At 48.5% G+C, this 11060-nt stretch overlaps 1 pseudogene; it reads left to right on the forward strand.

Moving 5' to 3' along the window:
• The first annotated feature begins 172 nt into the window (after positions 1-172).
• Positions 173-5813, forward strand: LOC136626612 (nuclear pore complex protein Nup155 pseudogene; annotated as a pseudogene).
• Positions 5814-11060: the final 5247 nt, after the last annotated feature.

The following is an 11060-nucleotide window of genomic DNA, read 5'->3' on the forward strand; positions in this document are numbered from 1 at the left end:
TCTTCCCCAGTTCTGCCTAAACTCAGCAATTCAAGCAACCTTAGGGTTAGGGTTTAGGCTTGGGCTTAGTTGCCGACCCTCCTACGGCCGTGCTGCTGCTTGTTTAACTACCCGGCCACACGTGCACATCTCCAAAGGGGGTGTGTCTCCAACAACCAATCAGGTCGCTGGAATCGCTCACTGCTACTGAACTGCGGCTGAAATCCCAAATATGCCTCCCGGCTACTCTGTGTTGCAGTTCTGCAGGAAGAAGAGACAGGAGTCACGTGAGCTGTCAAACCCCGCTCGAGCTCCGCGGGTCACGTGTCCTCCCGCGCGCACCTGATGTCACAACAGACTGCACACGGCTCAACTGACAGTTGAGAGTCGCGCTCAACCCGTATGGACGACGCGATGGACGCAGCCAAGAAGAGGATCCAGCGCCTGCTGCACGAGGCCTCAGCCTACAGGGACTTGTCATCCGCCCTGGACCTTCGGGACAGCCCTGCTCTGTCAGGTAACTCCCCTGCTGATTACCCTCTGCAGGCCCCTCATCTGCTCGGTGTCGCCCCCACACTCCCGGTGGTCAGCGCTGTGCACACAGTGCCGCTTCCCCCGGAGATGTTAGATTATTTTGACCCCATGAAGAACACTCATTGCATGATGGGAGTGTTCCCTGAGATCAGCCAGGCTTGGCTGGCCATTAGCAGTGACCTCTTCCTGTGGGACTTCCGCACCGGCCGGAATGTCACTCGCTTTGGTGGCCTCAGGGACACAATAGTGTGTGCTGGACTGGTCAGACCTCAAGAAGGTGTCGTCCAGCCACAGACATCCCATCTGCTGATCATTGCCACTCCGGTCACACTTGTTGTATTAGGAGTGAGCTGTCTGCAGCCTGAAGATCCCCATGACAACCCTTCTGGGCAGATCCAGCTGCTAGAAGAGCCCTTGTATTCAGCCGCTGCAGAAGATACCTACGTATCTGTCGCCGGCACACACAATGGGCGCATCTTTCTGTCTGGTACATCCGGCTGCTTGTATGAAGTGGTCTACCGGGCTGAAGCCGGCTGGCTTAGCCCCAAGTGGCAGATTATTAACTGTACGCGGAGCGCGGCCGGCGTGCTGCTCGCCTCCTGGCTTCTAAGCAGCCATGACCCCGTCGTTCAGATCGCTGTGGATGACAGCCGAAACATCTTGTATACCCGCTCTGAGAGCGGCGTACTACAGGTCTATGACTTGGGTCCAGATGGCAGCGGAATAACCAAAAAGGCGTCAGTATTCCAGGACGCCATCGTATCCGCTGCTGTAGGGATCGCCAAGACAGCCGACCCGTCACTCTTCAGGCCCATCATTCAGATTGCTGTCATTGAAGATTCAGAATCTGTGAATTGTGACTTGGTGGCTATTACTGGCGCCGGCGTCCGCCTTTACTTTACATCCGCCCCGTCAAAGCGGCCCGCAGCTCAGCCCTGGCGATTGGATTTAGTCCATATTCGCCTACCGCCCGGATTTATAGACTCTGCCACCGTGGACAAGCCATCAAACGTCCATCAAGTGCTTTATAGCGATGGCGTTTTCCTTATGGCAGCTGCTGAAAACGCCGTCTATGACCAACTATGGTGCATCAACCATAACTGCGTCCCATTTCAGAACCAATTAATGGAAACACATGCCGTAAAACATCTGCGGGGTCATTCCTGTGTAATTGCGTCTGTCAAGGACTCTTCCATCCAACAACATATGGTTCCAGCCAAGACGTTTGTTGTGCTCTCCGCACATGGAAGCCATATCTTCTCTCTGGTCAGACCGGTGGAGCAGCTTCAGGATCCTCTCATCGACGCTTATGAAGATGAAGATGAGCAGAAGACTGAACAACTTTTTAAGGTGTATCACCCGGACCAGGCCTGTGCAGCTAGTTTACACCTTGCGTGTTCTACTGCTGCCTCCGATCAGAAGCTGTCTACCTGGGCTACTGAGGTATTTTTCAGATATGGAGGAATAGCGCAGGTGAAGAATAACTCTTCACTTCCCGCACCCAATAACACCAGGGCAAATAACACCATATCTGTTGGGTCACCCTTACCCACATGTAGCCAGATACCAAATAAACGCTTCCAGGGTTCAACTCAACAACATTTTTCTGGAGGACACAATGGGATTTACATCTATTTTACCAGCATTATTCACCTCATCTGGGATAAAGACCTCATAGTCGAAAGAACATGCAAGAATGACAACGGTGACTTCATAAAAATGGATAGTGGCATCTCCGGAGAACTTCTGCAATCAGCTCTACGAGACCTCAGAGACTTACAAGGATTTCTGGAGAGAAATTTTAATTTTGGAACGGGCACCCTCAGAGATCTAAAGTCTAAATATGAGAGCACGATCCCTCGTGGCAACAGGGCGACCACCGGCACAAGGCAGAAGCTGAAGAACAGTTCTGGAAAAGCCTTCAGTTTCCTAAAGCGTGATACCAACACCTGCCATCACCAAGAGGTACATGACGAGTGTCACACTGAGGCCCCGCTAACGGAGAAGACCTCCCTTCAAGGAATTCACCAGTTGGTGAAGAAGACCTGCCAAACCTTAGCGGTGTGGAACCAGTTCTGTGAGCCCCACTTTCACCAGGTAGTGTCTGGGCTTCGCAAGGAGTTGCAGAAGCAGCTGAAAAACATGACCTTTAAAGATCTAGTCATCCGAGGGAAGAAGCTGACCAAGACTCTCATCGCATCATTGATCGACTGCCATATCCGTCACAATGTAAATACGGATGAGGTGATCTCTTACCTGCAGCACATGTGCCCGATATTTTACAGCAGTGAAGATGCCATATTGTCCAAGGCTTATGTACTTATACAACGATCCCTTCAAGTCAACAACAAGTATGATAAAGAACAATTGCTGCGCGCGTCACTGCAGGAGTACCAGAAAGTATGTCACCTTCTTGACTTGGCTAGTGTTTGTGGCAAGTACAGACAGCAGTGTTTTTATGAGGGTGTAGTACAGCTGTGCCTTACATATGCTGGAAACAAGGATCCGCAAGGCCTTGGTTTGCGCTATCTGAAGAACGGTGAGCCCGAAGGCGATGAGTTGGGCTTACAAGCATTTGAAACCAAGATGCACAGCTACAAAATCATCATTGATTTACTGCAAGAGCTGGTCAACCAAAGGAAATCTGCTCCCCGAAGAGTAACCACAAAGCACGGCCCCTCTGGACTTCTTTTTCACCAGATACTGGAATTGCTTCCGCGCTCTGCAGATGAATTCTTCCATATTGTGTTATTCAACTGGCTCATCAAGGTTGATCTCACAGACGTCCTGCTGGAGCTGAAGTCACCTTTTCTGGAGTCTCATTTGGTGCGCATGTCCAACCATGAGGACAACGAAGTGCGCTACATGAATTTATTGTTCTGTTACTACCAGAAGAAGGGAAGTCCCATCAAAGCTGCCAGGGTGATGGCCAAACTAGCGGACTACGAGAGCCCCAACATCTCTCTGAAAGGAAGGATTGAATACTTATCTAGAGCCATCTTGTGTGCCAGAACCACCAATGGCCAGTATGGACGTGCTGAAGATTCAGAACTCATACATGAGCTGGAAGACTTAATGGATGTCGCTAAAGTACAGCTTGAAATCCAGAAAGTGCTACTCAGGAAATACTCCCAACATCCTCCAGCACAGACTTCTGCGGCGCAGCTTGATTCACAGGTAATGGACCTTACAGTTCTGTATGAGAAATTTGCAGACCCATTCCAGCTTTCAGAGTGCAAGCTTGCAATCCTTAGATGTGCTTCTTTTTCTAATGCTTTCTTGGTGCAGCAGATATGGAAGGAAATCATACAAACAGAGTTGAAGGACAGCGTAGAGATGGATGCTGCCGACAGGATGCAACTGCTGAACCTGAAGTTGGTCTCACTGGGCAAGATCTATGCCAGCACTCCCATGTATCTTCCTCTTCAGTTTTTGGCTCAGTACCTGGAACAACAAGTCTGCTCCTTGGATTGGCCGGCAGACTTTGGGTTAAAGACAATATTGGAGATGAATGTGCCGTTTCCCACGTGATTTCAGAATTGGAAATCCCTTCTGGACGGAGGTGAAGAAGCCTTTCCTTCTGCCGCAATGTATTCATGGGCTGCTCCCCGCATATGGAAATGACCATAATATCGTCCAGAGCCTTGACAGACAGCAATTTAACACAACCTGTGTTCCAATGCATCAGATCACACGGGCGTATTTCCAAGCCAATATAGCTCCGGGCGTTTTTACATTGGGCCCAAAAGATAGTCCAAGAACATCGGCCGCTGCATGGGCTCCTATGCTTAGCTCCGCCTCTTCCATTGCACAGTATCAGCGGGGAGGAACAAGAGGTAAGCCTGCGATTGGAAGGGAGGGGAATGGAGAAGTTGAGAAAACATCAATCTATTTTACCACCTTTTCTCAACAACCACTCATTCCACATTCCCCATTGGCTTATCAGTTCCGCCGACATTCTCCATGCTCCACATCTTACTCTACTGCTTGAAATATTGGGCATCTTGTCCTCCTGCATAGATAACATCAATCTGCTATACCAACTTTCAAAATGTTGATCCAGGGATTATTCTGACTGCCATTATGGAGTCGGGAAGGAATTTTTCCCCCCAATGGGCTAAATTGGCTTCTGCCTCATTGGGGGTTTTTTGCCTTCCTCTGGATTAACAAGATACGGTGGTACAGCAGAATGATGGTATTCATGCATCAGGACATGTGCCTCATTTAGAGCAGTAGAGAAAGATTTTAATCATGGGGACTGTGGACTTAAATGAGAAGTAAAGGAAAATTGTGTAGAAGTTGAGAAAACATCAATCTAATTTACTACCTTTTCTCAACAACCACTCATTCCACATTCTACATCGGCTTATCAGTTCCGCCGACATTCTCCATGCTCCACATCTTACTCTACTGCTAGAAATATTGGGCATCTTGTCTTGCTGCATAGATAACATCGATCTGCCGTACCAACTTTCAAAATGTTGATCCAGGGATTTTTCTGACTGCCATTATGGAGTCAGGAAGGAATTTTTTCCCCCAATGGGCTAAATTGGCTTCTGCCTCATTGGGGTTTTTTTGCCTTCCTCTGGATCAACAAGATAAGGTGGTACAGCAGAATGATGGTATTTATGCATCAGGACAACATGTGCCACATTTAGAGCAGTAGAGAAAGATTTTAATCATGGGGACTGTGGACTTAAATGATAAGCCAAGGGAGAATGTGTAGAAGTTGGGAAAACATCAATCTATTTTACCACCTTTTCTCCACTTCCACTAATTCCACATTCTACATCGGCTTATCAGTTCAGCTGACATTCTCCATGCTCCACATCTTACTCTACTGCTAGAAATATTGGGCATCTTGTCCTCCTGCATAGATAACATCGATCTGCTATACCAACTTTCAAAATGTTGATCCAGGGATTATTCTGACTGCCATTATGGAGTCAGGAAGGAATTTTTCCCCCCCAATGGGCTAAATTGGCTTCTGCCTCATTGGGGGTTTTTTGCCTTCCTCTGGATTAACATGATAAGGTGGTACAGCAGAATGATGGTATTTATGCATCAGGACAACATGTGCCACATTTAGAGCAGTAGAGAATGATTTTGAGCATATAGAACATGGACTTAAATGACAAGCCGAGGGAGAATGTAGAATGTGTGGAAAGTGACAAAAGGTGGTTCAGCACATTGATGTTTTCTATACAGCAGGAGAAGATGCCCCATGTTGGGAGCAGAAGGGAAAGATACTGACCGTGGAGAATGTGGGCTTAATTGATAAGTCGATGGAGAATGTGTAGAAGTTGAGAAAACATCAATCTAATTTACTACCTTTTCTCAACAACCACTCATTCCACATTCCCCATTGGCTTATCAGTTCAGCTGACATTCTCCATGCTTCAACTCTTACTCTACTGCTAGAAATATTGGGCATCTTGTCTTGCTGCATACATAACATCGATCTGCTGTACCAACTTTCAAACTGTTGATCCAGGGATTATTCTGACTGTCATTATGGAGTCGGGAAGGAATTTTTTCCTCCAATGGGCTAAATTGGCTTCTGCTTCATTGGGGGTTTTTTGCCTTCCTCTGGATCAACAGGGGGGGGGGGAACAGGCTGAACTAGATGGACATTGTCTCTCTTCAGCCTGTGTTATTATGTATTTGTGGGCAGCATGGTGTCTTAGAGATTATCACTGCTGCCTTGTAGGGCCATAATTAAAAGGGGTTGTCCATTTGCAAATGATTGATAGCCTATCTTTAGAATAGGCCATCGCTAGCATATCCGCCAGGGTGTATTCACAGACATAGGTTAATGTAGTCAAGCACTCAGCTGATTTCTGCAGAAAGAAGACAGCTCTATTCCCAGGGCAGTTTTCAAAGGGAATTTGGACTGCACCACAAAGCAAGGCCGCTACAATGCGAAAGGAGCTATATGCTTCCTACAGAAATCAGCTCAGTGTACAATCACCCTGGCCTGGTAAACAGCTAATTGGTGAGGGTATTGTGTGATGGATCCACATCACTCTACTATTGATGACCTAAACTGATGATAGGCCACCAAAAGTTTACAACTAAACAACCCCTAGAAATTTGGCTATGGCAACATCTGCTGTGCATGGAGCTTGTTTTCCGTGTGTTTGCCTGGTTTTTTTTTGTTGTTTTTTTTTAGGATAGGGAACTCGCAAGGTAATGAGGACCCTTGACGTGGGTTGCGAGCTTACATATCTTGGCCAAAAGCTGTGGAAACGAACACCTCTGTATTGCATTCTACTTTGTCCATACACTTTGATTTTATATTGGCATAGCGTGGTGTTAGTACGTTTGGTGCACTTGGGGTGTTGGAGTATCTGCCAGGTCGTATATTCATGCCACTGCATTGTCAGTACATGACTTTGTTTTACTGGCAGACCATACCCAGTGCATATATAAACACACTGAGCAGTCCCTGGCATCTCCTCAATATATTATTTATTGTTCATTTGGATCCACACAATGAAGAATAAGTTTTCAGTGATGAAAAAACGTGCACAAACACGGCCATGTGAAGAAGCCCTAAGACCTGGATAAGTTAACACAATGGTGGAACTTGACATGTTTGCGTATTTTGGCCAAGATATAAACCAATACCTCATGTTATTTAATGAAGGAAGATAGAACAATTACGAGATTGATATTTTCTTTATTTAAATGAGTAAAAAGGTTATGAGTTCATGGGTAAAATGAAAAGAGGAGCTTCTACATGAAGGTATTGTGAGGTGCAGATGGGTTCACATGGCAGCCCAGAATCAAGGGAAGGTTCCTGGGTCTGCCATGTATTGCAGTCTATTAAGCTCTGTCACAGTCAGCTCTCAATAAAGCATCGTTAATAATACTATATGCTACTGTAGAAGTGACCAAACTGTTGCAAGGTCAAATCACCAATGGGGACCAAAAAAATTAAGATTATTAATTTTTAAAAAAAATATTTCAAAAATAAAATCTATTTAAATAAAAAAAAAAACCTTAAAGGGGTTGTCTGGCCAAGACAAGTGTATGTATGCACTTCTGTATGGCAATTACAAAGCACTTTGTAATATACATTGTGCATTGTTAATGAGCCATACAGAAGATATATACTTACAGGAGTGCCCCCTTCTTGTGTTGACGGTCCTGTTGTCCCTGGTTCCGACAAATTTCTTTCTTCTGTCTTCTCCTCTAGTCGAACTGTGGACTCGCGTCCCGTTTGTTTGCACATGCGCAGTAGCGCTCCTTGGGCTGTGAGTGCGTGCCTGTGTCTTCGCGCATGCGCAGTAGCGCTTGCTGTCTCGGGTACGCGCGGCAGTTCGCAGTGAGGGTCCGCCGGTCTCAGCTGGAGGGTAAGTATTATTACTAGGGGCGGGGGCTGTGTTGGTGTGGGGTCTGTCACCATAACTTGTCACACAGGGGGGTGGGCTGTCACCATAACTTGTCGCACGGGGGAAAGTGGGTGGTGGGATGGGGGGCTGTCACAATTACTTGTTGCACAGGGGGTGTGTAGGGGGAGGTGGGCTGTCACCATTACTTGTCGTTTCGGGGGTGGGGGTGTCACCATTACCCGTCGCACGGGGGTTAGGTGGGGGAAAGGGGTCTGTCACCATTACTTGTTACATGGGGGGGATGTCACCATTTCTTGTCGCATGGGGCGTGGGTGAGTGTGGGGAGGGGGGCTGTCACTATTACTTGTCACACGGGGGAGGGGGGCCTGTTACCCTAACTTGTCGCACGGGGTGTGGGGAGGGAGGGCTGTTACTATTACTTGTCGCACAGGGGGTGGGGGGACTTTCACATAAACTTGTCGCACGGGGGAGGGGGGCCTGTTACCCTAACTTGTCGCACGGGGTGTGGGTAGGGAGGGCTGTTACCATTACTTGTTGCACAGGGGCGGGTTGGTGGCCGTAGGGGGGGCTGTTGCTATAACTTGTTGTGCCGAGGGCGGGGTGGTCGCTGTCGGGCTGTCACTGTGCGGTACTGGGACAGGTTTGTAATTGCCCAAGCAGTGATAGTAATCCCCAATAATTGCTACAGCAGTGATGATCACTTGGTGTCATTATCACTGCTGGGTAATTACTGTGTGTCACAATTACTGCTGGAGCAATTATTAAGGGGTAACTGTCCCAGCAGTGATAGTGATCCCCAATGATTGCCCCAGCAGTGATAGTGAAGCCCCATATTATTACTGCTGGGGCAATTATTGGGGGTCACTATCACTTCTGGGGCAATTATTGGGGGTCACTATTATTGCTAGGGCAGTTGCCCCAGCAAAAATAGTGACTCCCCTAGCAGTGATAGTGACCCCCAATAATTGCCCCAGCAGTGAGTGACCCCTCAATAATTGTCCCAGCAGTGCTAATTACTGGGGGTCACTATCACTTCTGCAATTATTGGGGGGCACTGTTACCGCTGGGGCAATTATTGGGGGGCACTATTAGTGCTGAGGTAATTGCTGGGGGTCACTATTAGTGCTGGAGCAACTATTGGGGGTCACTATTACCGCTGGGGCAATTATTGAGGGTTACTATTACTGCTGGAGCAACTATTGGGGAAGCACTGATGCTGCTGCGGCTGCTATTGTCGGGGCAGTGATGTTGCTGAGGCTAATATGGAGGGAGCGCTGATGCTGCTGTGGCTATTATGGAGTGTTTCACTATGCTATGTGGGGGCACTATGTTAGTTGGGGGCACACTGCACGATCACCATGTTGGGGCACTGTGGGGGGGGGGGGGCACTGGTAGCACCATGTGGGGGCACTATGTGGGAGCACTATGGGGGCTCTATGTTATGTGGAGGCACTAGGTGAAGTCACTGTGGTAGCACCATGCGGGAGCACAATAAGAGTTGTGAGGGGTAGTATTACTGGCGCTGCCAATGACTGACCCAGCCAGCCTCCCATCCAGTGTAATCCTGCCTGTGCAGGGATGGGAGGAGGTGAGCAGTGACTATTGTGAATGTTGGGTGCTGTGTTATCTATATATAGGTGTCTCCTCTCAGTGTAATCCTGCCTGTGCAGGGAGGCGAGCACTGTGGGGATACTATGTTATGTGGGGGTGCACTGTGGGGGTACACTGTGGGAGCACTATGTGGGAGCAATATGGCAGCACTATGATATGTGGGCAGGCTCTATGGGAGCACCATGTGGCGGCACTGTATGGACGGGCACTATATAGGTGCACCATGTAGAGGCACTGTGGGGGCACTATGTAGGTTCACCATGTGGGGGCCCTGTGGGTACGCCGTGTGGGGGCACTATGTGGGAGCACCATGTTATGTGGGGGCACTGTGGTAGCACCATGTGGGAACACTATGTGGGAGCGCTATGGGGCTCCATGTTATGTGGGGGCGCACTATGTGGGAGCAGTATAGGGGTACTATGTTATGTGGGGGGTGCATTATGGGGGTACTATTTGGGAGCACCTCAGTGTAATCCTACCTGTGCAGGGAGGGGAGGAGGTGAGCTGTGAATATTGTAAATGGTAGGTCCTGTGTTATCTATATATAGGTGTTCACGCTTAGTGTAATCCTGCCTGTGCAGGGAGGGGAGCTGTGATTATTGTGAATAGTGGGTCTTGTGTTATCTATATCTAGATGTCAGCTCTCAGTGTAATCCTGTCTGTGCAGGGAGGAGAGGAGGTGAGCTGTGATTATTGTGAATGGTGGCTCCTGTGTTATCTATATATAGATGTCACCTCTCAGTGTAATCCTGTCTGTGCAGGGAGGAGAGGAGGTGAGCTGTGACTATTGTGAATGGTGCCTCCTGTGTTTTTTACATATGGGTGTCTCCTCTCAGTGTAATCCTGTCTGTGCAGTGATGGGAGGAGGTGAGCAGTGACTATTGTGAATGTTGGGTCCTGTTTTATCTATATATAGGTGTCTCCTCTCAGTGTAATCCTGCCTGTGCAGGGAGGCGCGCACTGTGGGGGCACTATGTTATGTGGGGGCGCACTGTGCGAACAGCATGGGGGCACCATGTTGTGCACCATATGGGGGCACCATGTAGGGGCACTTTGTAGGAGAACTGAAGGGAACACTATGCATGTGCACCATGTGGGGGCACCATATAGGGGCACTGTGTGGGGGCACTATAAAGGTGCACCTTGTAGGGGCACTGTGTGTGCACCATGTGGGGGCACTGTGCAGGTGCACCTTGTGGGGCCACTATCTAAGTGCACCATGGGGGGCACTAACTAGGTGCACCATGTGGTGGCACTGTGGGTACACCTTGTAGGAGCACTGTGGGGGCACTATGTAGGTGCATCGTGGGGGCCACTGTGTGTTTGTGTGGGCCACTGTGGGAATACTCTCACTTTTAAATAGTTTCAATGGGAGAGCATTGCGATCTCCTGCTCCTGCTGGTGACAACTGTAGCAGGAGATTCCTTCATCTCCCCAGCATGTCTCCATATCACTGGACACTGTGACAATGATGTGACAATGATGTGATAATGATGTGACAATGATGTCACAGTGTTCAGTGATGAGGGGACATGCCGGGGAGTTGAAGGAATCTCCTGTCAGAGCTATCACCAGCAG

This window comes from Eleutherodactylus coqui, chromosome 4 (assembly GCF_035609145.1).
Source record: "Eleutherodactylus coqui strain aEleCoq1 chromosome 4, aEleCoq1.hap1, whole genome shotgun sequence".
NCBI lineage: Eukaryota > Metazoa > Chordata > Amphibia > Anura > Eleutherodactylidae > Eleutherodactylus > Eleutherodactylus coqui.